This window comes from Rattus rattus, chromosome 7 (genome assembly GCF_011064425.1).
Source record: "Rattus rattus isolate New Zealand chromosome 7, Rrattus_CSIRO_v1, whole genome shotgun sequence".
Lineage (NCBI taxonomy): Eukaryota > Metazoa > Chordata > Mammalia > Rodentia > Muridae > Rattus > Rattus rattus.
Window position 1 is genome coordinate 13,729,349 of NC_046160.1, and position 27,051 is coordinate 13,756,399.

The window sequence follows — 27,051 nt, forward strand, 5'->3', positions numbered from 1 at the left end:
CCCATGTCTTTATCAGGACTCTGAAAACGGATGTTCAATGAGGCACAGTAAGCAACCTAAGACAGACATCAGGAACCAGGAAAAAAATTACATCTCATGTATTGCTGACAGCCCTCTGGTTTAGCTTGAGCATCCTTGAAGGCCAAATTTGAGTCTGTTACAGAGTGATCCAACTGTTAATGTATGCAGAAGAAGGCAGCATATGGCAGGGTTATCACCATCATCGTCAAACAACTTAATCACAACTCATCTACTTAGCAGCTGGTGGTAATGGAGCAGGTGGATTTGGGAGGCACGTGCTTATCATGTATGCTTGAACCAATATTAAGCCAGAAGCCAGACTTTTCAAAACTAGTTCCATTTAGACAGTTTCCTCCTAGTAAACAATGCATTTTGATTATACTTTTGCCCCAAATGCCTTCTCTTATCTCCCTCTTACTCCTGCTAACTTGTTTTACTTCCCCACTAATTCCCTCTGACTTTCAGTCCTTTTTCATTTGTCACTTGAGGACAGTAGCAAGTTCTTGCAAGAGCTTTTATTTCTACAGACATGCCAAGCATCTCTTATCCACAACAGTTTTTTCTTACCCTCTCCCTGACCCAGCATAGTCTAAGACTTTAGCCCCTTGCACCCACCTTTCTCAAACAGCCCTTCTCTGCTTATCAGTGCCAGGTTCTTATGGGGAGAGACCAGGACTTAGCTGTCCCAGGTGTCCATCACTTGATCTGGAGCTGAGGTTTGTTAAACTAGCATGGATACAAGGCAGGCAAACAGTCCACATAGCTCCTGAGATCTCCAAAGTGGAGAATCTCACACACAAATCTGGGTTATTTGTAGAAGGAAATGCTAAACAGATGCAATGGATGCTTCTAGAACTTCACATATTAATGGTTGCTCTCAACTTCATAGGTTCCAAGTTGAAATTTCTGTGTATGTCTTGCTGCTTCCTTGACAAGGTATGTCTAGCATCACTTGTGTGGCTTGGAGCGTTGCTTCCTAGAGCCACTCTTAGATTGACCAATGAAGTAGGGAAAGATGAAGGAGGGAGGTAGATTTGCAAGAGAACATTTTTAAGAAGGGTGAAGGGGATGCTTATGTATGTGAGAGAACTGTCCCAGAAGTGAACTGAATCGTAAGCCTTGCAACTCAAAGGGAGATGGGCTGGCTCTTGCAGGTTGACCAGCTGACCAGTCAAACAAGCTAAGTAAATTTACTTCAATCATGGGGGGATTAGAACTCTCCATTCCTGCCTATCTTCCTGTTTTCCCAAGTATTCACTTCCTCGTGGAACAGACTAGCTTGGAGAAAACCTGGCTAAGATTTTGTGGATGAGCAAATCTATGACTTCATCGAAGCTCCTATCCTATCTAGCTTCTTGGTGATATTTAGTTGCATCTGCTCTTTAATCTTGAAAATCAAATTTCTTGATGTTTACTTTGGGCTATCTTGTTTCACAAGCTTCCATAGAACCTTCCATTGGGACATATTGGGAGAAATGTTTTGACCCCTGTCTTTGGAGTTAGCTGTAGGAAAGGAAAATGGAAGATTAGACACAGTAATGCCCACCTCATGGGCAGCATATCTCCTGACAGGCTGATCACTTCTTTCTCTCACTCTCTGACAGGAAGAAGGAAAACTGAACGCAGTCTTACAACCACTTAACCTCTAGGCCATTTATAGCCGTCATGGTGGTAAGGCACAATGACTCTGGGATCTGCAACAAGCCATTCCTTGCTAAGTGCTAGGGCAAGTCAGCTGACCTGACAGACCCAGTCTTAGCCTATGATGTGCCACAGAGACAGCAACCTCACTCACAACAGCATTTCAGAGTGTCACTTCAATCACTGCTCTGTTATTTTTCATCTGCTAAGCTCAAACACATAATGGCTATAATTGAATATTATTAATATGTCTGGCGATAATGTGGTAAAAAAAAAAAAAAAACCAATGCTTTGTGTTCTGCACTGGGTAGAGAACTTAAAGAAGATAAAATGTTGGTGAAGCATACAGGCCTTTACTTAGGTTCCACCTCAGAATTTTGTCTTATTATATAGGGATACAAAGTTCCAAAATGGCCAATTCCAGATTGGTACAGTCTTTAGTAATTTTTTCCTTTTCTTTGGTTCATTGCTTTTCATTATACTTTTGCCCTAAACGCCTTATCTCTTATCTCCCTCCTACTCCTGCTAACTTGTTTTACTTCCCCACTAATTCCCTCTGACTTTCAGTCCTTTTTCATTTGTCACTTGAGAGCAGTAGCCAGTTCTTGCAAGTCCTTTCTTCCTACAGACAGGCCAAGCATCTCTTATCCACAGTAGTTTTTTCTTACCCTCTCCCCGACCCAGCACATTTTAAGTAGTCACAGACATTTCAAAGCATCCATGAGCTAGGGGACAATGTAAAGTGGGAAGCAGGTCTTATCCTAACAGAAGGCACAGAAACCATGGTGATCCAGGGGATAGTCTCTTCAAGGTTCTCTGGTGAGTATGATAGGGACCTTCACGTCCAGAGACTTTGTGAGCCTTGTTTCATGATTCTGATAAAGAGCAGTCTGTAAAAATCTGAACTCTCCTGACAAAAGATCAGTCAATGAAACAGACGCAGGAGCTGACACTTCCACCCAACCCCCCCAGCATGCTGCCACTACTCATGGCATGAAATTTCAGATGTTGGTGATAAACAGGCAAGTTTATAGAGACACTATGATACCATATAAAAATGAAGTAATCTCTGGGAAAAATATACTAAAGCAAATTGAACCCCGAATGTATAACTATGCAGTTTGTACTCAGCCCAAATTCCCTGAGTTAAAGCCCAGACTACATAATTACAGCTTGTACACAAAATGCCTTTAAAGTTCTTCCATAAATTTAGAAGAAAAAAGAATGCTCTGTTTAGAGCTACTCAAGCAACATTCCTTGCTGTGGGTTTATAGACACCAGCACAAGGGGTCCCTAGATACTTTTAAAATATTTTTAATTATAAATAAGAAAGGACAGATTCTACTTTTACAATTTTTATTTCATTGTAGCTGCCAGGCACACACACACACACACACACACACACACACACACACACACAGAGGGGAAGGGGAAAAGGAGAGGGGAGAGGAGAGAAAAGAGGGGAGGGAGGAGAGGAGAGAGAGAGAGAGAGAGAGAGAGAGAGAGAGAGAGAGAGAGAGAGAGAGAATTCAATGAAAACAGGAAAAGCTTCATCCATTCCAGGCCTCTGATAGTGAAGTTTAGTTTGACAGAACATAGATTACATTTAATTGCACCATATTTTTCAATTGTGAAAACCACACACCATTTAACATCTTGAATGTTTCACATTGAATTTGCTGAAAAATTTTTGCATATATTTGAACCTGGATCATAATTTTTGCTTTTATTTCTCTTCTTGTTCAAATAAGGGAGAGGATCAAGTCGAGCGAATGATATATGCAAGTCATCCACTTAATGCAGAAATGCTGGCGATTGTGGCTCTCCTGTGGTGCTTGCCCTCTTTCCATGTATTGAAACCAGGCAGTTTCTACATAGACAGACCCATTACTAGGGGAAAGGAGTGAGTCTTACCCTTTGTTGTAAGAAAGATGATGGCTGCTGCTGCACCTCATAGTTGAGCAATAACCCAGGAGTATGGCGGATAACGATGAAGGAAGTGACTATTGAATAACTGAAGTCCCAAACTAAAATATGATTGACCACATCACCTCACCATCGACATCCAACATTCCTGAGGACGACAATACAGAGATATCCATACAGTGTAGGGTGCAGCTCTCATTTGAGCATTCCTTCATTATAGCTCGCAATGCTACTCAATGCTGGTTGTGCAGCGAAGGAAGACTTGCTGCCACAGCCCCACAAGAGGTTGCATTTATAAAATATCTGCAAGCCACACTGAGATCATAAGAGCCATGTCTCTAAATATATAATGTGACTGAATTCATAAAGACCATCTATAGTTGCTTCATTAGGATTCCCACTATCTCCACAATGTAGGAAAGTTTTAACTATCCTTTTCCAGTGAAAAGAGTCTCAGTACTAATTGTATTATGAGCATTTAATCTCACTAGAATGATTAAAATCAAGCCAAGAAAAGTATGTTTTGAGCTTAAAATTAGAAAATATGTAGAAAATAAGCAAGACCTCAGAAATTGTCTTATGTTGGTAAAATCGACAAGGTTCTCTTGTGATGGGAATATTCTTTCTGCTATGGGAATATACATCGAATCTTTGTGGAGAGCAATTTGAAATGTACATTAGGCCCTTGGAAATTCATATCCCTGGGTATAGTCATTTTATTTCTTAGATATCCTTCTAAAGAATTGATATGACGTGAAGAAAACATTGTATACAGTTATAATTCTTATAATGTTCTTTATGATGGTGAATACTTGGCAATGACCTAAGTGTTTAACCCCAAGAATACAGTCATGATAGCCTCCAGACTCTAGTATTGTGGAGTCCTCAAAAACATTTCAGAGAACCTTTAATGATGCAAAAAAGTGTTCTTTGTTTCATAAAGTGAAAAATCAGAAAAAATTATCCTGTGTAAGAACATGGTCCAGGGACATTAAAAACACACATAAATCCTGTCAAACTAGACTAGATGGAAATAGAATATAGTCAGAAACCTCAAGCTAGTGAAGCTACCAAGCACAGGAGAATAATTAGCACCCAAGCCCTGTGCTTCTGACACTGATCCTCAAGTTTTCTTCCTCATACCACAGTGTGTGACCATGTTTGGTTTGAGCAGCATATCATTGCGTGTTTAAATACTTAGAAAATAACATTCGTAGAATTATTCTAGAGCCCCTCACTATGCTGATAAGTTTGAGAGTACAAGTAAGCCCTTTGATATTGCCTAACCTCTCTTGTCCTGTGAGATGCTGGTGTCCTCTCAACGTTTAGTGTACACAAATATGATAAACTCACTCTGGGGCTCAGTTTTCTGATTGAGCAACTTGCACTACACATGGAACCCCTGAGGGATCCATAAAGAGAAAAAGAACATAACCTGGAAAGGTAATTTGTTTTTCCAGAAGTTTCTAAATTGAACTAAATGACAAAATTACCAGGCTGATTTTCTAAAAATTCAAATCCAGTTCCCACCACAAGAGGTACTATTCTAGTATGTCTGGGGTGGAGTTCTGACCTCAGCATTTTTAATAGTAATCTGACAGGACCATCTTCAAACCATCCCAAGGAATGGTAGAAGTGTGTGTGAGGAGTTCCTGCATGCACAATGAGTTACACATGGTCACTCTACTGTTTAAACTTAGAAAAACTCCTCCTCTAACCCAGGGTTTATTTATAACTCAAGTCTTCTGGCTGCCGAGCCTTGTAACCACTTGGCTCATCCTTACACTGGTTAGTCTTCCATTGCCCCTGAGTTGGTTGTTTGTTGCTGCTTGACTAACAAATGACCCCGGATCTCAGTGGCTTTAAATAACAAATGCTCACTGTCTCCTAATTTCTATGGGTCAAAAACTGAGTGACTGAAAGTCCAGACAGTGGAGGAAGAAGAACACTGTCTTCAGGATTAGTTGTATATTTATTGGCAGGGCTATATCTTTCTCCACTGGGCTAGTTTATACAGCAGGGCATCTGACTTCCCTGTCATCAGAGAGAAAAAGAAAGAGAGAGTAAAAGCAAGATGACAAAGGAGACAGAGAGAGAAGCTAAATGAGAGAAATGTACATGAATATGAAAGACTCTGAGAATAACCTAATTTCAAACATGATGCCATCATCTTTTCTCGTGTCTGTTAGAAGAAGCAAGTCAACTTTAGCACACATTCAAAAAGAGAATTACACAGGTGCAATTACTAGGATCAGAGGTCAGGACGGGATGTCTTAGAAGGAACCTGTTACACTACTGTTAGAAAATAGCAGAGATAGCAGCCTACACAGGACATCTTATGCCCATATTTCCATTGATACTTTTAATGATCTCTGACTATTGGCAGCAGTTAAATCAGCAGGCCCAAAGAAGAAAGCAGTCAAAGCATGAGTGTTTCTCAATATAGAAAGAAGTATAGATGTCTCCTCAGGACTGGAGAGACTCCATCAACAGCTCTCATGCCATCTTTTAAAGAAGTATACATATCAAAGGGCTCAGGAATCTATTGATTTCAACTCCTATCTGTTAGGACCTAATAGGTGGACCGATTCTTTGAAAAGAAGACAGTCGAACTTCAAGTCCTGACCTCAAAGTAACTTGTTCAGGGGGTAACACAAATAGATCTCCTACCTCTCTTTGGATGATAGTCCAAAAATATTGAGTAAAACATTTATTTACATCTTATCTACATAAAATATGTCTACCCATACAAACACACACATTATGGGACCATCCAGGATGTCTCAGTTTGCCTCACTGTGTAGCTCTGCTTGGTAGCATAGACTTCTTCTAGTGATGTGAATGAAGCTAGGTATCCAGACCCTTCTAGTTTTGTCACTAGACCTACCGTGCAAAGTTTAATCCATTTGCCATCTGGTAGCCAGATGACCAGGGCTACAATCATTTTCCAGCATCTCAGTTTGCTATTGAGCCAGAGCCACAAATTAAAGCAGAAAATAACAGCTGCCCCATGGCAGCTTTTAGCACAGAGTATTTTCTGTCTCTCTCCATGAACTCACTGGTGAGAAGAGGGTCTCCTTTGTCATTTCAGCTGCCAGGACATTTCATGCTAACGAACTGTGAAAGGGAAGTCACTAATGATATGAAATCCCTTTTTATGGCCAGGGTTGGGCCAAGGCCACCAGAGGGGCAGTGCTTTTTCCCTGTGGGACCATTAGAAGACATCACAGCAACCAAGGCTAAGCTGTTCACGGAAGGTGAGAGGGCAGGCTAATCCAGGGCAGTGTCCAAGGACTCTGGGGACATTGGCTTGTTTCCATAAGCTACTATCCTCTCTGTCTACACCATGTTAACATTTGGCTATATCCAGAGGAAAGGAGAAGGTGAGATCCATTTGACAGACCAACTAGGCCAATTAAAAGTAATCCTCAAGGTACCTATTTGAGTTATAGAGAGTCCCATAAAAGTGGCTATCCCATTGAAGTTCATGTCTGCCTTAATTCAAACCAGCTAATGGCCTGAAGACTTGCACAAAGGGGCAGTTAAGAGAAAGGCTTGTAGGATAGTAGAAAGATTTGTGCTTTGGAGTCAGAGTGCCTGGCTAATATCCTGTGTTGGTTTTGCCTATGTAATTTTATGTCAAATGTTAGAACCGTCTGAATTTTGGTCCTCCCTCTGGAAGATAGCTGAGAAATATTGAGGTTATACCCAGAGACTTGTATATTTAAAAGTCATTAAAAAGTGTCATTTAAACCATCCTGTCCTTGTGATTGAAAGTTTGATATTGGGAGAATAACTCTGTGAGGTACAGTTCTTTCTACCAAAGCCCTTTATTTTTAAGAGCATGCATCTTTGAAAAAAACTTAAGGTAGACTATGTGAATACTAAGTCATTATGGCTCCACAGCACATGGGAATTAATTAAAAGAATGGGGTGGGTGAAGATTCTTAAAGCCCCTTTGTGATCCTTCTCCCCACCTGGTCCTGATCACACCCTTACTATCCAGCCACTCCTGGACTTCCCGCCACTATAGATTTATTGGTATGGTTTCTCTTTCATCTGGCTTCTCCACTCAGCCATGATTATTTTAAGACTAATCCATGCTTCTCTACATAATAATACATTGCACTTATTTTATTTTTGCTAACTATATAATGTGTATGGATTTACCACAGTTTGTCTTGCCATTCACTTGTTCATAATCATTTGATTGGCTTTCCATTTTACTGTACTTCGTATTTTTTTAAATGGGTTGCATCTTTTTAAAAGATTTTAAAATTTATTTATGTATATATGCCTGACTGCATGAGTGTTCTGTGTATCACATACATGAAGGTGCTGAAGGAGGCCGGAAGAGGGAGCTAGATCCCTTAGAACTAGACTTACAGGAGGGTGTAGGTCACACGTTATGGGTGCTAGGAACTGAAAGTGGGTCCTCTGCTAGAGCTGTTTTCTTCTTTCCCAAGTAAGGGAGTTTTTATAACAAGTTGTCTCCTTTAGCCCATAGACTGGTGGTTCTCATAGACCTTCCTAATGCTGTGACCCTTTAATACAGTTCTTCAAGTTGTACTCACCCCCAACCATAACATTATTTTTGTTGTTACTTCATAATCATAATTTTGTTACTGTTATGATCATAATGTTAATATTTGTGTTTTCCAATGATCTTAGGGAACCTCTGTGAAAGAATCTATCAATCATCAAAGGCGTCACTACTCACAAGTTAAGAACAACCACCATAGAATATGACCCAGAAAATCTGCTGCCTGGAAATGACCAGAAGTCAAGTATGACATTCTCTTGTGTGTGCACAGCCCAATCCTCTCAGAACAATTGTACCTGAATGGTTCCTTGGGCTGGTTGAACAGTATCTACCACAGGCAGAGCCCAAGTTTCGAGGCGAGGCAGTTTCCCAGCAAGCTTAGATATCAGGGCACCATCTTGCCTTGGTAAATTGATGTTTCAGAACTCAGTTGGCTCCAGGTAAAGGTGGTAGTGCATGTCTGCAATCCAAACACTCAGGAGGCAGAGACAGGTGGATCTTTATGAGTTCTAGTCCTGCCTGGCTTACAGAGTGATTTCCAGGATACCCAGGGCTACACAAAGAAACCCTGCCTCAAAAAACAAAAACAAAACTCATTTGACTTCTTTCCAGTGTGGCGTTTGGTGGAAGTAATGCCCTGACCAGGACACTTCTCATTAAAGCTTTTTCTGATCTTCCCCAGAAGTATCAGACTACCCCTGGGAGGTAGGGGTGGGAGAGTTGGGTTCCACACAGGAAAGAACAATGGAGAGAATGCCCAGGGAAGAAGATGAACTACAGGCAGCAAGCTCTGCTTTATGATCACTATCCCAGAACAAGATGGAGTAAGCCCTTCCTTTGGCAGCTCTTATAGGTGCTGGTGGGACAGATACTTATAACAAAATTCACAAGGGGCAATGTACCTCTGATGTGCTCAGTTTAGAGAGACCTGCACTTACTGTATAGCCTGACCCATGATTCGGGGCTTTCAGTTTATTACACAGAGACTCTCAGAGTGAGCTAGCTCTATATTAGCGTTGTGTAGTCATTAATGCTGACATTCAAACACTCACTTTTGTCTTCTGTTACAGAACTAACCCTTCCCCACATTGTGTCTCAGTGCTGGTCCTAATAGACCTTGAACTCAAGGTTATAAGTCATCGAACTAGGATTCATTCACATCCAGAAGAGGCTTGAAAGTCTGTCCTTTTACCACCAAGTAGCAGGGTCAGAAAGAAATGTCTGTGTAAATGACACTTGGGCAGCCTGTGTTCAGGCAAGCAGGAGAGAGAGAGTTCTGCTACATGTATAAGTAAAAGAAGCACACATTCAAAATGTGTCAGGAACATGTGTTGGTAGTACCCATGTGAGGAATAGCATGAAGAAGGATGGGTCTTGCCAGATCTAAGCAATTTATGTGATTCCTTTTATAGAGTCTTTATAGCGCAGAATTGGTCCCTTCTAAATACGTCAGTTACCCACTTCATGGTATGTAAATAGTCAGACCTTGCACACGTGCATGTGCATATGCACATGTAAAATGCAGAAAACTATATGCTCATGAATAAGGGCTCAACAGCAAACAGCCTCAGGCAAGTCTCCCCAATTTCTGTTTTCTTGTATACAGAATATGAGTGCTAATTGGCTCCTTTTCCAAGTTTGCTGGAAGATTGGATTCGGCTCAGGTGTGTGTGGCGGGGTGCTAGAGGGGCCAAGGAGGTCTCTGAGATAGCAGCATCTTTGATCTCACCCCAGTGGAGATGCTCTCCAGCCTCCAACAGAAAAGCCGCTTTCGAGAGAGCAAGAAGGCTGGAAACAAAGCCCAGTGAGCTCTCCTGGAGGGAGGGGGCGACTAGCAGCATCTTCGCTGAGGCAGTTCCAGTGGCATGCAGATAAAGCTTTGTTTGCCCGTCTCTATGGAGACGGATATGAAGGGAAAGTCAGAGTGCCTGGAAATTTTCTTCCTAAGAATATTTATACCATACCCAGAACAAGGTCTGGTTTTGCCCTTGTGACTAGAGATCACTACATCCCTGAGGATATAAAAGCACACTGTGTATAAAGTGAACATCTCTGTACTTGTTCTGAAAGGACATCTGCTCAAGTGTAGGCTTAATGCCCTGAGATATTTATATTAAACACCCATACTCCCTGTACCATGCACATGCACACAATACCAATGCCTCCTGCATATTTTATACTTTGAATGCTCTTTTCTTATTCTCTCCCTATGTGTGTGAGGATGTGCAGCTACGTCTGCATTGTTTGAATGACTTAGAGAACCACTCAGGTATCAGCAGAAGATAAAAAGCGGCTGTCGTAGACAGGAACTCAGATTCCATTCACGCTAACCTTATCTTTAGATGGAGGGCATCTTTATTGTCCGTGATAATTGCATTCTGTGCTCTCTTCCAGGTTGGCTTGCAATAAACTTCATCTGGCAGCTCATCTGGAAACAAATGTAATCACCAGTCTGCGGGCAAGCGCATGTAGGTGAATACTCCATTTCTGTTTAGTAACGAACGGACCACTTCTCACCGTGGTCTCTAGCTTTGCAGCCAATAGAGTACAGGGCTCTTATTGGTTATTTTTTGTGACCCGAAGTTGGATTTTTCTCAATGAAAATGACACACATTCAGGTCAATCACAGGAAGCATGGAACAAGCGAAAAAATGAGTCATGTTCCAGGTGCACCCAAGTCAGCACTCGACATGCCCTGACTCTTGGTTTGGGTGCTGGCCAAGTAATGTGGTTGAGTTGAAACTGCCTGAAACAAGACATATTTTTGGAATATTTTTTTGATATGAAACATAATTTCTATTAGTTTTTGCTCATAAGTTCTAGCAAAAGGAAGTAAATACCTACTTAGTTTGGAGTAGAACTCAGCCTACTTAGAGCACAAGTCCTGAGACCAACAAACTTGAAGCGAGCAGAATGCTATACTCTACTCCTCTGTATTTCTTACTGTTGGGCACAGATGTTCAAGGAGAAGAGAAAATGTTCTTATTCTATAGTCAAGCTGTTTATGGAATTATGATCCTATGAACCAATAAGACTTTTTTTTAAAGTCAATGAAAGTTAGCCACTTGGGGAAAGAGGCAGGCAGTGTGGGTTCTAGTTAGGTTCTGGGGGAAGAAAATGATTTATTTCATCATGCAGGTCACATTTCTTTCTGGTGGGAAAACATGGTACTCAAGTCAAGAACTCTGCTTACTGGCTTGCTTGTGGGCTCATGTTAAACTACTTTCTTACACAGTCCAGGCCCCTTACCCAGGGATGGTACTTCCTACATGGGCTGGGCTTGTCTTCATCAATTAGCAATTAAGAAAATACCTATAGACACACCTACAGGCCAATTTGTTGGATGAAATTCCTCAACTGAGGTCCTCTCTTCTTGGCTGTGTCAAGTTGACAACCAAGATTAGTGATCACAGAGCATCTCTGATGTTTCTCTTGGGAAATGCTAGAATGACTTCAAACTGTTTTAGTACTGGGTGTGGTGTCCCTTCTGTGATAAGCTGTTCTGTTTCAGGGATGGGGTGTGATCCAATAGAGTTTGTAGAAAGTGATGTGTTTCTTTCGTTTTAAGAGAAAGAACATTCAGATTTCATCCTTCCTTTCTTGAGCTCTCAAAAGGAGGCTGATCAACAGCAGAGAGCAGAGGCCGCGGAGCAATGCTGAACCCCGACTTCACATCAGCCACAAGGCTAAACCCCATCCTTGTGGTTTCCAATGTTCTACACCTCCCAAGAAGATTTTTTTTCTAACAAACACAGAAATGATCCCTGGAATCTGTTTTTTCTTACCTAGAAGGAGATAATCCAGTCATTCCTACTCCAAGAGTAGTCAGCCTGGCATCTGCCCCTTTCTTCATTTCTAAAGACTAAATCTCACAGAACTTTCTACCTTGGACTTCTGCATTTTGGAAGAAGTGCAGCTTGCAGAGGCCATGCATTTGAGAATGCTCTTTTTAATTATTTTCTCAGTGATAGAGAGACACTGCTGGCTGCTTGTTTGTTGTTTTTAAATGACATTTCTGTGAAGCGAGTCAAGGTAGAATTTCCTCTCTGTGTTTTCTTTGCTTCCTTGCTTCCCACTTCTCTTTGCTCAACTTGCCAAAACTAACGTTTCTCCACAGCTTTGGTATGCTTTCTCCACTGGCAGGACTTTTGATCTACAGAGATTTGAAGTTTGGAACGAGCATTGGTGGCTACGAGTTCGACAGAATAGAAACACCCGTTCTTAATGTCCTCAATGGCTTGTGTTTTGAAGCGTGGCTCATCTCGGTAAACTTGGCTCTTCTTATGTAAGGCCTAACTAAACACGTCAAATGGTGCTGGGAAAAGATCTGGTGACCGTAGAATGCTATGTCTAACCCGAAATGAGTTTTTGAGAAGCTGTGCATAAATCTCAGGACTCTGCATGTGACTTAGCAATAGCAATCTAACAGGACACGGAGCCAAGGGAAGTACAACTCTCTCATCCTTAATTCTTGCTGACACTGGTCTTACAGAGTTATTGTAATTTTTTTCTTTTCTTTAATCCATTACCCATTCCTCTTCAGAAGAAAAGAAGGACTAATTTCCTGGTTATTGTATAACACCTTAAGCATAGAACCAGTAAGACCAGTGTTCATGGGTAATGGCTGTATGGACAATACTTTTAGCCCATCCTTGCAGTGGCTGTGAGAGTTTAGGCTGCCGAGAATGAAGTGAGCAAGTGTGTGGAGAGGCTGAGCTAATGCATGGATGCATGTGCCTCCTGCAAATGCAGCATCAGAAGGAAAGCACTCCGTTTGAACATCTTTATCGGGTGACTTGAAAATCTCATTAAGAAATGTGACTTTAAAAACAATATCAACCAAACAGACACCCCCCTCAGAGCTCCCTGGTACTAAACCACCAACCAAAGATACACATGGAGGGACCCACAGCTCCAGCTGCCTATGTAGCAGAGGATGGCCTTGTCTGGCATCAATGGGAAGGGAACCCCCTTGGTCCTGTGGAGGCTCAATGTCCCAGGGTAGGGGAATGCTAGGGTGCTGAGGTAGGAGTGGATGGGTGGATGGGGGAGCACCCTCATAGAAGCAAGGAGAGGAGGGATGGGATATGAGGTTTACAGAGGGGAAATTGGGAAAAGGGATAACATTTGAAATGTAAATGAATAAAGTAACCAATAAAAATATATTAAAAAAACAAAGAAAAAGCAAATGAGTTGTAAGGAAACTGGGCCTATCCAATACCATGTAAGAGTTATTCACCTTTTTGTTTTAAGGAGAAACAAGTGTTTACTTTTGCTATAGTAACAAGGTCTATAGTTCCAGAAATCTGAGTTTTCTGTTCCTAATAAGATGGGGTGTTTATTGGTAAGGGGGATTCATTCTGATCAGTCTAAGGAGGAAAAAGAGGTTTATTCAAATATGGCAGAGGGGTTACAAAAAACCAGAGAGGGCCAGAGAGAGGATCAGGAACTACGCATGATCGCATGATTGTACTACAGCAGGCAAGAGGAGTTTGTCTCACAGATTCCACTCCAAGAACCAGAGTAAGAGCTCAATGCAGGAACCTGGAGAAACTGCCTTTGCAATCTGTCTGTAAGGAAATTGGGATGGATTCCAGCAGCTCTGCTCGGTTGGTCAGAATGTCTCACCCTGCAGACAGTTTCTCTGATGGCTTACTTTCAGTACTCAAACGTCCGTGAAGTGAACATCACTGTTAAAATCTAGATTTGTGATGGCCTTTACTAAAAATTAACACCACCTTCAACTGAGAAACTAGGAATGAGGCAGGAAATAGCAATTTCTGGTTTGTAGTGTATTTATTATTTTCTGTGCTGGCTAGGTTTTGTCCGGTGGAATAGGGAGATGAGAAGCCCTATTCTAGGTGATCTTGATGTAGCCGATGTTAGCATGGTGTCATTCTATTGACCATAATGCCATTGTCTTCCTGGTGGGAACAAAAGTGAACTGGCCATAAAGGATGCCGTTCCCTTGATGTTCAGCGTCAATGTGACTCCTCTCTTCAGTGGCCCTTTCCGTGGTCACAGCTCTGATTGAATCTTCAAGAGTCAATACAGTATGTAGAAGATCATCTTCTAGGCCCAGGTAAATGTGATCTGGGCTACACATTCAGCTGGAACCAAGAACATCTCTGGCAAGCTGGACAAAGCCCATCTTGGTTACTTATTTCACAACTTTTGGTGATATTATCCCTTAATCCCCATTTGCTCCTTTGGTTGCAGGGCCTCTGGCCTTTCATCTGTTCTAGGAATCTTCTTGAGATGCTGGTCACTTGCTCTTCTTGCTTGGCTTACAGTATATTTCATATTTCCCCCTCTGAATTTGTTTAAAGTTGCTGTAACGCATTATGTACAAAAGAGTATACTTAGTATAGGTGAGGGGACAGGAAGAGCCAATAGAAGTTTCCTCACGTACAAGGTTTTTCAGTTTGGGCTTTTCAAGGACTGACAGGAGATGGGAAGGGAAGTAGGCAGCGTAGAGGAGAAAGGATGCTTGAACAGAGTGAGTCACATAGCAAAGTCATGGTCTGCTGGGCACGAACAATCCCCAGGGCAGTGTTGAGAAGTTTGATTTGGCTTCCATGTAAAGAGGGAGGAGGAGACAAGGTTAAACCTGGTTGGATAGACTGAGCTAAATAAAATCAAACAGAGCAAGGCTCAAGAGAGATTTCTCCAGGCCAATTCAGTCACAACATGCCTCTAAGGTAAAACTGTTAACGAACTGACAGGTTGCCAAATGCAGTTCATGGACCAGCCTCTGCTGATTCTTATTACAGTCGTCATAATTAGTTGAGAAAATAGATTCCTGGGGAAAAATGTGTGTGTGGAGAAGTGCAAGGAGCACTGATTAGTAATTAAATCACTTAAAATTGACAAAGATAGGCAGAGAAGAAAGCAGAGAGGCATTGTTATAGTTACTGTGTGAAAGGGAAATTATCTTTTGATACCCTGAGCAGAAGTCGCCCCAGTTCCTATAGGTTTCAAGAACACAACCCGAAAAGCAAACCAAAGAAGATGCAAATGAATGTTAATGATGCTTTCCTGAGTCTGGCTACTTTGCACTGTCCTCTGTCTGTCTTAGATCTAGAGTTTCCAGTCAGGGCAATCATCCATATGGTTATCTTTATGTCCATCTACCCCTTTACCCATAAACCCCTTCGACTTTGAATCCTGCATAACACATAAGCTCACTAATGGACACCTATTTTGTTTCAGGTTAGTGAGTTCCTAACAATGGAAACTCAAACCTTCTCCAAAAGTGCCAGGGACAATGCTGGTCTCTTTTGTGAGTCGAGTCATCCCCTTTTTCCCCCATCTTCCTCCTTCTGTCTATTGATTTGAATCTTAAATGAGCCCCAGAGTTCCACAGGTTAAAGACTTGGTACTCGAGTAGCATGTACAGTGCTATTGGGAGGTGGTAAGACCTTTCTGGAAGGAAGTTAGGTCATTCAGGATATTTGGATCAGGTCTGTCTTTCTCTTCTGCTACATGCTCTTCCTGTGATGTGCTTTATAGGCAGAAGCACAAAGTAACCTTAGCAACCACAGATAGAAAATTCTGAATGTACAAGCCTAAATAAAATTGTCTTTATAAGTTGCTCATCTCAAGAACAAGAAGGTGACTGGGAAATATTCTTTTCGATGAATAAGTGAATGCTTAGTAGTGAAACTCAACCTCCTTTGTAAGTGCCAAGGATAGTATTTTCATATCAGGAAAGCATTTAATGACAAGGATATTGTCACTTCCTCTAAGCATCTCATTTATAGACTCTCATACTTTTAAATTAACTTTATAAACTAAATGAAGCCTCCTTTTCTTTTTTAAACAGCAGAGCACACGCTTTAATTCTGAGCTACACTCTTTGGTTTCTTTGATGAGCACTCCGTTTCCAACTCCAATTGTGGTCAGGAGTCCCCGTGTCTAGACATTTGCCCAAGAAATGTCACTTGGTGTTTCTGCTCCTCCCAATCTCTGTCATTTCTGGCAAAGCCATCTTCTATTTATGAGTACAATGCAGTTATGCATGTATCCCTGCAGTCTCTCATTTAGGTGTGAGGAGTTGCAGAGTTTGTTTTCCCAGTAGTCCTGTTTGATAAAGGTACAAACTGGATAAGGTTCACGAGTATCACACAGAGAACAGGACAACATCGCCCTGACCACACCTTTACCCGAACCATTACTTTTCCTCTCCTGGAATCCCAAGATGGAGAAATTACAGGAGATAGAAAAGAGATACTTTTTCACTTATTAAAAAGACTTTGCTAAAACTCTTTGTGAGTGTGTATGTGTGTGTGTGTGTGTGTGTGTGTGTGTGTGTGTGGCCTCAAACCTGGTCTAGTTGTTGAGATCCCTACCGCCTTGTGCATAACCCACAGGCTTGTGGCATGCACTAAGATGGGTCTAGAAAGGGCAAGAAAATGGCACCTCCTAAAGCTTCTAAAAAAAGCCAGCCCTAGTGACACCTTGACTTTAGCATGGTAAGACTGATTTGAGATTTGCAATATCTAGAACTTTCCAAGAATAGATTTGGATTAGCTTAAGTCATTGTTTTTATTGATGACTTGGCCATAGCCACCCTAGGACATAGAAGCATTAACTGAAAGACATTTCTGCTTACAATCTATCTCTTCAGGTAGAGATCACAAGCTCGCCTCTGTGTCCCATCACTGGGCATACCTGGGCACTGTCTGTTCGATCCTTTTAGGATACAATTAAATAGCAACACATTCCCATGAACCCTAATAAAAGATGTTCATCACAGGTACTCTATGGGATAAAGAGTGATGGGCAAAGTTGTCCCAGCAATTCCTTATGGCTACTAGAACATCTTTTTGTTGTTTGGTTTTGTTGTTATGTGTACTCACACATGTGGAGGTCAGAGTACAACTCATGGCTGTCTGTTCTTTCCCTCCATTTTGTGAGTCTCAGGGATCAAACTCAGGTCCTCAGGTTTAACTGCAAGCACTATTTATTACCTGCTGAGACATCTTGTTGGCTCACTGGAACACCTTTTAACAATGTGTTAGTTTTGATCTCTGAGGAGCAGGATTAGCAATCAGTGATGGTTCAACCTGACATCTGAGTCCATCTAAGTGACTCAAGTTCTCTTTTCCTGCTACTACCTCTTGTTTCTAATCTCTCATCCCAGCTGACCCAAGGAAAAGTCCTGGTCTTCTGTACAACACTCAGAGTGGACTTCTCCTAGAGTACAAAGTGGTCTCACTAGTACGAATCTGTGATGTTGGCAACCAAAACATCCTTGCCTTTGGTTGGATGTTCACCTCCTTCTTTGACCAGCCGGGGTCATGGTAACGAAGTTATGAGTCACAACAACTAGAAACCTGAAAGTGGGTTGCTGTGTGCAAAGTGGTTGTGGATTTGATGCATCAGAGATCCCCTTCAATCTATAACCAGCTTTCAGCAAATGCTTCTTGAATAGAAATGACTCATGTAGGTATGAAAGAAAGGCAGTCTCCACAAAGACCCTGAGTCTATAAAGACTGTCACAGAAGAGATAAAGGAGAAAACCTCAGCACATTCAATAGCTTTCAATCCTAATAAAGTACTCTTTTCTATATAAATACATTGGGGAATGTTACATTAGCAATGACTTCCCGCTCTCCTAAAGAGAGCTTCTGTTAGGGATGAGATTACTTTTATTTACTTTTTCTGAGATCATTTGTAGGTTTACCTTCCAGTAGATGTGGTAGGTAGTGGTAAGGGTAAACTGAGGCTTGCTACTTTCATCCACCTCTGTAGTAGTGGAGATGTAGTGTTTAGAACAAGCAATTTAAACATGATACACTGGCTGTTCATGTATCCTAAGAAACAGATTATAATTGTTTGAGAAATTTAGAACTTTAAAAGCTAGTAAAAAAAAAAGGCATATCATCTGACTAGAAGGACTATCAGTGGAGACTAGTTAGGAGTCATTGAAAAAGTGCCAATTTTAGAAATTCGAGAGAAGGCATCTCAGTACAAAATACTAAGTTTCTTCTACTGAAAGGACTACAACAGCCCCTCCCCCCCTTCCTGGAGTCTGCAGTCAGTCACTGAGGTAGAGGCTGGAGGAATCCAGAGAATGCCTGACACAGCCCAGCTACCCATCACTGCAAATGTCCGGCTCCAAAGCCAAATTCTTCCCATAGGAAAGAAGAGGCTCCTAGGAGAAAATAGGGAAAAGAAGAAACTTTAAAGGAACAAGAAGACATCAAAAAGATGCTGGCCTGAAAGAAGGAAAGAGAAGGAAAGGTGAATTCAAAAGATACGCGGTCCCTCTACAGGGAGGGCAATGGGTCCCATCTGTGCAGTTTTAGGGAGGGAGTAGCTGGACCTGGCCCCCTGGATTGATTTCCTCTCCTTGGGTGGTGGGTGTAGTTTCATGAACAAGACAGAGTCTTTCAGTGATGACAGGCTGAACCCTTAATTCAGGCTCTGTGAGAATTTGGAGGAACAAAGGAAAACAAAGGCAGGGCAGGGTAGGGATCATGATAATGGGTCACCTGTGGACAATGGGCAAGTATAAGTCCATTTTGCAAGGGTTTCTGGGAAGGGAAGGCCACAGCTCAAGTCACCACATCAAAGGGCAGATGGTGTTTGGGTAGAGGAGCCAGTACAGACAAGATGGCTCTAGCTCTGGCCCTTACAAAGAAAGCAACAGCTAAGCATCATTTTAACTCTGCATGGGCGTGGGTACCAGCAGCGTTTCTAATGCATAAGAGTATAAATGGAAACCTATTTCCACTACAGCGATATGCATAAAATATGACTAGTGTCTCTCAGTTTAGTGTTGTTTCAATAAACAAAACCTTATTTACAAGTTGTGTATTTCCACATGACCTCAGTTTCCTCAGTCTTAAATTCTGACACCATGGAAGTTGTCGCCAAATCTCCACAGTTGGTCACAAGCTGAATGTAATATGGTCCAATTATGTAGCCAGTGATGAGCTCCAGATGCACAGATAATGATGAGAGACTTGTAATAACGGCCGCTATCTGGTGATTTGATTGCTACTTGCAAGCTGCTAGGCTCTACAGTTCATGTCACTTAATTCTCCCCAAAACACGGTGGTGGTGGTGGCGGGGGATGACGGGCTCTCTCTACGTGGCAGATACAGGATGAGCGTGGGTGAGCTGTCCAGTTCATAACTAATAAATAGCAGAGAGCCATCTAAGTCCAAAGTGCATAGGAGTTGCCTACTGATAGATAGTGATACAGTAGCGAGGGCTTGGGATGACCATTGAAAGATGAATGGAAGTTGAATATGGAAAGGAGTAGAGGATAATTCGAATTGGAGTTGAGACGCAGGAGTGAAAACACAGAGTGTTGAGAAGGCCAGATTTCTTGGGATTGAGTTCATGCTAGTTCCTAGCAAGCCATGAGTTTGGCAAGGGAGACAGGGCCAAATGGGGAAGCTGTTGAAATGCAGCCTGAGAAATCTGCACACAATTCATCATGGGATCGAGAGGAAGTAGGTGTCTTGGTCTTAGAGTGGTGCAAGCAGTTCACCTGATTTAATTTTTTCTGACCAGTTTCAGACTGTCTGTCTGGGAGCAGCCATTGTTTCAGCAGGAAATGAGAAGTTAGAGAGAGGAGAGGGATATAAGACAAGGAAGAAGTAGCATTCAGCAAGGCTAAAGGAAGTTTTTTGGTTTTTGCTTTTTGTTTTTTGTTTTGTTTTGTTTTGTTTTTTTGACAAACTTAATCACTGACAAAATGTCAGGCCATTAAATACAGGAAGAGGGGAGAAAGCATAGGAAAAATTAATGTTTTTACCTCTTTAAACACCATTAGTTTGGGGGTCTACTGGCAAATACGGGCCAGCCAATATTGCACTCGAGTTAGGTGTGCCTTGCCTAGGTGTAGAGCTACTTAGATGGTCGAGCAGCTAACTGGTGTTCCAAAGGCAGGTATTCCAGCTGAGTGCATGGATGCAAGGCTGGAAGTGGGCTGCACAGTGAGACTCATTTCAGAGGTGGCTTTAGTCAAGGGAGTGAAAATCGGTGCCTCCGTGCCAGAAACTTACACTTGTGTTGGTTCCCTACAGTGACATCATGATGCTACCACTCCTCTGTAACAGCTGAAGAAATATGTGGAGAACACGTGCTAGAGGCCAAAAGCTACACAGAGAAAGAGGGGCTTCAAACTTGACCTGACCTTTCTCTATTCCTGTCTTTCCTTTCTTCCTTCCTTTTCTCCTTCCTTCCTTCCTTTTCTCCTTCTTCCTCCCCTCATTTCTTCCTTTTACCTCATTTACTTCTACCCATACCCCTCTACAAATCTCTCTTTCTACTTCTTTCCAGTGTTTCATATAGCCCAGGCTGTCCTTGAACTCTCTAAGTAGCCAAGGCTGGTCTTGAACTCTTGATCTTCCTATCTCAACCTCCCTAGTTCTAGGATTCTAGTTGTGTCCTTTCATGCCCAGCAAACCCTGGGAATCAAAGCCAGGGCCTTGTACCCTCCAGGCCACTCTACCACTGAACTCTCTCCAACTTGAACTGAGTTCTTTATAACCCAAAGCAACATGCTCTATCTCATCTGGGTTAAAACTAATAAACAAACAAAAAGCCAAAGACTTTCAAAGAAGAAAAATGATGAGATTAAAGGGGAATTTGAAAAATCCAAGCCATTTTCCTTGTTTTGATGTAAGCTTTAGCTTGAACCAATATTTTGTGGTCTATAGGGGACTGATCTACAGTGAGGTGGCTATGGTGAATGTGTTTATGACTCTCCCCCAGCACTGGAGTTTATGAAAAGGAATCACACTCTTTGTCTCTTCCTTAGAAAGAGGGGAACTCGGAGGACTCATCCTTGATACAAGCATGCTGACTTGCTGAAACGACCTTAAGCCCAGAAAATTTATGTCGGTGACTTCATTATAAAAACAAACCAATTTTACCTGACTTTTCAGGAGGCAACAATTAGAAGAAGAATGTAAAGTCCGCTTTTGACAGAGAATGTGATTCTCAACAGACCCTCTCTTACCAGTGGAATGATTTGTAGTTAAATATAAAGACTACAGGCTAACGAGAAAAGAAGAATGGAAAAAAGAGTTCCTATTAATCCACCATTGAACAGGGAAAGGGGGAGAGCTTTGGGATAAAATATGGTACACTTGATACATTTTTTATTCTATCTGATGAAAGTCAGCCTGCTTCTGCATGTTGGTTTTTTATTCGTGGAGGGTGGGTCTGTTTCCCCCAAATCTTTATAAAAATCATTCCAAGACATGTATGACAGGGAATGCCACCAATTCTTGAGTCACTGCAGATAACAGTGATGTGGATTGTACATGGACTGATTATGATATCAGTCTAGACCTGTGAGGATAATGGGACATCCATCATTATTCTTAGGTGGGTAAATGGCTTGAGGCAAGGTTGAGCCATACTGGGGACAAGAGTGGTAGCCATGCTGTAGTCTGAACAGTTAGGCAGTCTGGACTTGGTAATGTTCAGCGTTGTAATACAGGTGTGTGGAAGAGTCTGACTTGAATACTCTGGGTGCTAATGATTAGAGCTCTCAGAAGTGCCCACAGTTGGTTGTAGAAGAAAGGAGAGCACCAACAAGGGGCAATGGAATTGCTAAGACCTGCTCCTGATTGCCCTTTAAAAATCGGAACCATGTTTTATATATGACCCCTTCCCTCAAAGCCTAGCACAGATTCTTATTCTAGAGCACTACATATCAAAGGCTGGTTCAACATAAGACTTCTTTGATCACCATCTAAACTCATAGACTTTGGGTCTATGTGACCAAAAGAAAAGCCATGGGAAAAGTACTATCCTAGAATTCTAAGTTGGCAATCTTGTCTATGCATCTGTGAGCTTGTACTTCCAAAACTGAACTATGTCTAGCTTTCTCCACTTGAGTTAGAAAAACAGATTTGCTGGAGTAGGCTGTGTGTTTCGTTTTTCTAAAAATGGACTTGCTGTATCCCAGTCTAGTCTAAAGTTAGTAATTAAGACCTTGGCTTCTCCAACAGAGAACTCTAACAGAGAACTTTCTCCTCTAGAGCTGATCATTGCTCATCAATTGTTGGACTATCTCAATCCACCTGAAAAGCTCAATTGCACAACTCTAGAGCTAGTGGTGTTTGAAGTAAATGGACAGGCCTCCTATTCAAGGCAAAACCAAATGTGTCAATCACTTCATATTTTTGCCCTTCGTTCCCCTAGACCCCTGCAATAATTATGTGTTTCCATCAGCCCTTAGCCAGTACTGTTTTAGTGTCTTAATTCTTTGCCGGGAACTCTTTGTGAATAGAGGCCGGGGTAGTATTCAGTACATAGTGGAACATCAACATTTATCATGATAAACTTAAAAGTAATGAGTTCATGAGGTTATAGTGGGAAACTGGATAGGAAACTGAGCCATTGAGATTCAGTCAGCTTGGTGAATTGACTTCTAGATAGAGAGCTCTTCATAGTCCTCACTCTGCATCTATTGTGTCTTGGCTTACAGCATGGATTTAGAGGATCTTAGCATGTTCTTTTCTTATGCTTTTCCTGCCTGTGGTTATCAAGCCGTTCACAGTCTTCTTCAAGAGAAAATCTAATGCTCATCTGCATAAGAGGTGGTTGGAAGACAGCAACCATCTGTAGTATTCTTGTGTCCCACCATTAGCAACAGAACTGATTTACTACTGTGGCACTGAAGACCCCAGACAATGGCTGAGCTCGGTGGAGATCCTTGGGTGTGGTCATATCTGACCACAATTACACTTCCCTGTTGGGAAATGTTTGTTCCTGATTGGGCAGAGAGCCCTTTGCCCTACTTCCCTTCCTTTCTCCTTTCCCTTCACTATTAGACATTCATCAAATTCTAAAGATTCCCTGCCTAACATGTTTCTCCCTTTGTGCTTTAACTGTCTTCGCTTGACAACAAATCACTTATACACACCAATCTTCCACCTCATAATCTTCTTCTCCAGCGATCTGAACTACCACATCTATATATTACCTCATTATATACAGTTTCCTTCTTAAAACACAATGGAGCGATTTTATTTACTTGATTGCCCAGCATTTCACATCACAACTATAGCCTATTGACATGCCTGTCCCCAGAAAGAGCCTTTTATCACACCAACTAAGTCTATTAAAAATCAAGTTTTGGATCCTCACGTTGTTTGTGATAAAATGCCATCTCCTGGGGGTGGCTTATGGAGAGAATGGGCTGTTTTAAGTCAACCCCCCACACACTAGTGCTTTGCCAAGGCTTTACAAGTTGGACTTCAGCCTGAAGAGAGCAAGCTCTGGGTGTAGGGAGGGCCCCTGAACATGTCTGGAGGTGATAAAAAGAGCAACCATGTTTCAGAGGGGTTTATGAGGGTTCTTGGATGGGGCCCTTGAGAAGTCTACCACTTTTAACCACTTGGCATCTTGTAGTTTTTGGCACAAGCTATGTTAGAGCTTGCAGTGAGGTTATCACAGTCTATTTCTTCTGCCAAAGAACTGACTCCTGCCTCCAGTCTTATGTTCCTCTCATCTTATTTGCTTCTGTCTTGCCAGGCACACTGCTCCCCTGCGGTTCCTGGTAGCCCCACTAGTAGCTCCTAGTGTGATTGGTAGAGGTAGGAGTGGAAGACCGAGCCAAGAAAATCTCACAACCTGCACTCCATTACTTATCCACTTGGTGTCTGCAGTTTGACATCCCCTATGACTGTTGGAACCCTGCTCCTCACTCGAAGGCATTATCAGAGAGACACCAGACACATACCTCTCCTATTAAATAATGCCTCTGCACTAGGTGTTGAAAACATCAATTCCTTCGGTGATGTTTTGATGTGCCTAAGTACATGGAAGCAAGAAAAACATTACAACACATCAACTCAGACATGATTTAATTTATGGTAGCAATTGCATGACTAGCAAGCAGTGTCAAGGAAGCAACCTATAAGACATCAACACAGATGATAGTCACCCCCAGAAAGCCCTCCACAACTACACTTCAGCATCAGCCATACAATAGTCCCATGAACCTTTTGGCACCTGCAAAACTGTGGCTGATTTTGTTTATTTTCATGCCTGTTTTGGGAATTAGAAGAAACTAGAAATCATCATAGAATAACTCTTGTCTAAAGGCAGGAATTCCTCTCCTCTGGAGTGGCCATATCCCAAGCAGGCATTAGATTCAAAAGGTCAGGTTTCTCCCTCCCATCCTGCTGTGTCAGTGAAGATGGTGTGGCCCAAGTTTGAACTTGAATAAGAAGCCTAGTGCGATTGCATTAGAATCAGCTCCTTGGTGGTCTTTCGGGGTTCATAAATGCTTCCTGAACAGGCACAACAGAGACATATGCATCAAAAGCAGCCGTCACAGGCAAGTTCATAGTAATAACACCTATATTTCAAAAATGAATGGTCTCAGATAAGGACCTAATATTACATTCTATAGAACAAGAAGTTTAATCGAAGCCCAAAGTTCCTAGAAGGACAGGAATAAGAAAAAAAAACAAGTGAAAAAAATTAATGCAAAAAGTATAAAAACAACAAAGCAAAGAATTACTATTTAAAAATTTAGGAATATACACTTAAATGCACACATATGCACATACATACATGATATATATATATCTACATAAATATATGCATGTAAAAACTAATCAATAATAAAAAAGAGCCCATGAATTTGACAAAGAGCAAGGAGGAGTATATAGGAGGATTTGGAGGGGGAAATGATGTAATTATAATTAAAAATAAAATGTATAATTAAAAATTATATAACCTATGTTAAGGATGTGGCTTGAGGTTCTTTACTTTCCTGGTATGTACACAGCCCTTGGTTTAATTCATGAAAATGATGATCACATTATCTATTTGTCTTGGTTGCTTTTCTATTTCTGTGAAAAGGCACCATGACCATGACAACTTATAGAAGAAAACGTTTGCTGGGGTTTTGCTTACAGTTTCAGAGGGTTAGAATCCATGAGCATCATGGTGGGAACCGTGGCATCAGGCATGTTGCTGGAGCAGTATTCGAATGCTTACATCCTAATGCACACTAGACAGAGGAAAGGTGAACTGGAATTGACATGGGATTTTGAAACCCCAAATAGTTCCCAAATAGTTTCACCAACTGCATACAAAAATTCAAACATACAAGCCTATGGGGTTCATTCTTATTAAAAACCACTGTACTATTGTTTTAATTTTATATATATATATATATGTATATATATATTGTTTAAAGTATATGTATATGTACATAAAAGCAAAATCAACAAAACTTTAGGTGTCTAAATAAAGCAGGACTGGAAAGAAAATTCTAATAAAATCAGAAGTGAAAGTGGACTGACTACTAAGAAACATTTCATGATTAAATAATGTAAAATAACTGAATATATTGCTAGAAAGATATGGCTTTCCAAAGCTGATTCATGAAAACATAGAAATGTCTCTCTGCTCCTTCCTGTTCCAGAGACAGCCACATCTCCTAGTGCGGTGTCAGCCTTGTCCCGTGTGAAGATTTGTCCATATTGGGTGCCTGATTATCAGGATTGCCTTCTGCTCTGCACTTGGCAAAGTGATGATTGTTGCCATCAACAACCCCTTCATTGACCTCAACTATATGGTCTACGTGTTCTAGCATGACTCTACCCATGGAAAATTCAATGGCACAGTCAAGGCTGAGAATGGGAAGTTTGTCATCAATGGGAAGGCCATCATCATCTTCCAGGAGCAAGATTCCCCTAACATCAAATGGGGTGATGCTGGTGCTGAGTATGTCCTGGGGTCTACTGGCCTCTTTACCACCATGGAGAAGGTGGGGGCCCACTTGAAGGGTTGAGCCAAAATTGTCATCATCTCCGTCCCTTCTGCTGATGCCCCCATGTTTGTGATGGGTGTGAACCATGAGAAATATGACAACTTACTCAAGATTGTCAGCAATGCATCCTGTAGCACCAACTGCTTACCTCCCCAGCCAACATCATCCATGACAACTTTGGCATCGTGGAAGGGCTCATGAGCATGGTCCATGCCAACACTGCCACTTAGAAGACTGTGGATGACCCCTCTGGAAAATTGTGGCATGATGGCCATGGGGCTGCCCGGAACATCATTCCTGCATCCACTGGTGCTGCCAAGGCTGTGGGCAAGATCGTCCCAGAGCTCAATGGGAAGCTCACTGGCATGGCCTTCCATGTGTATCCATTGTGGATCTGACATGCCACCTGGAGAAATCTTCCAAGTATGATGACATCAATAAGGTGGTGAAGCAGGCATCCAAAGGTCCACTAAAGGGCATCCTGGGCTACACTGAGGACCAGATTGTCTTCTGCAACTTAAACAGCAAATCCCACTCTTTCACCTTTGATGCTGGGGTTGGCGTTGCTCTTAATGACAACTTTGTAAAACTCATTTCCTGGTGTGACAATGAATACGGCTACAGCAACAAGGTGGTGGACCTCATGCCTACACGGCCTCCAAGGAGTAAGAAACCCTGGACCACCCACCTCAGCAAGGGCACTGAAAGCAAGAGAGAGGTCCTAGGTGGCTGAGGAGTCCTGTCCCAACTCAGGCCCCAACACTGAGTGTCTCCCTCACAATTTCCATCCCAAATCTCCATAATAGCAGAAGGGGCCTCTGGAGCCTTCCCTACTTTTGTGAATGCCATCAATAAAGTTTGCTGCACCACCCCTTCCCCCCAAAAAGAAAAAAATAGAAAGCTCAAACAAACTGACTAGCAAGTGTGGAGAACAGAATTAATGAATAAATCTCTCATTAAAGAAAAACTCATGATGGTATTAAGGTGAAATTCTATATAACATTTAAAGAAAAGGCAATATGAATCTTTCTCAAGGTCTTCCAAATAATTAAAGATAAAGGAGTATTCCAGACCTATTTCACAAAACCTCAGTATCAAGTCTGAGAACATATTGCAAGAAAACAAAATGCAGAACAGTGTTAGTGATGAGCACAGA

The 27,051-nt window shown here is 41.8% G+C and overlaps 1 pseudogene; it reads left to right on the plus strand.

The window, feature by feature from the left end:
• The first annotated feature begins 6,934 nt into the window (after positions 1-6,934).
• On the plus strand, positions 6,935-26,304 carry LOC116905610 (annotated as a pseudogene).
• The last annotated feature ends 747 nt before the right edge of the window (positions 26,305-27,051 follow it).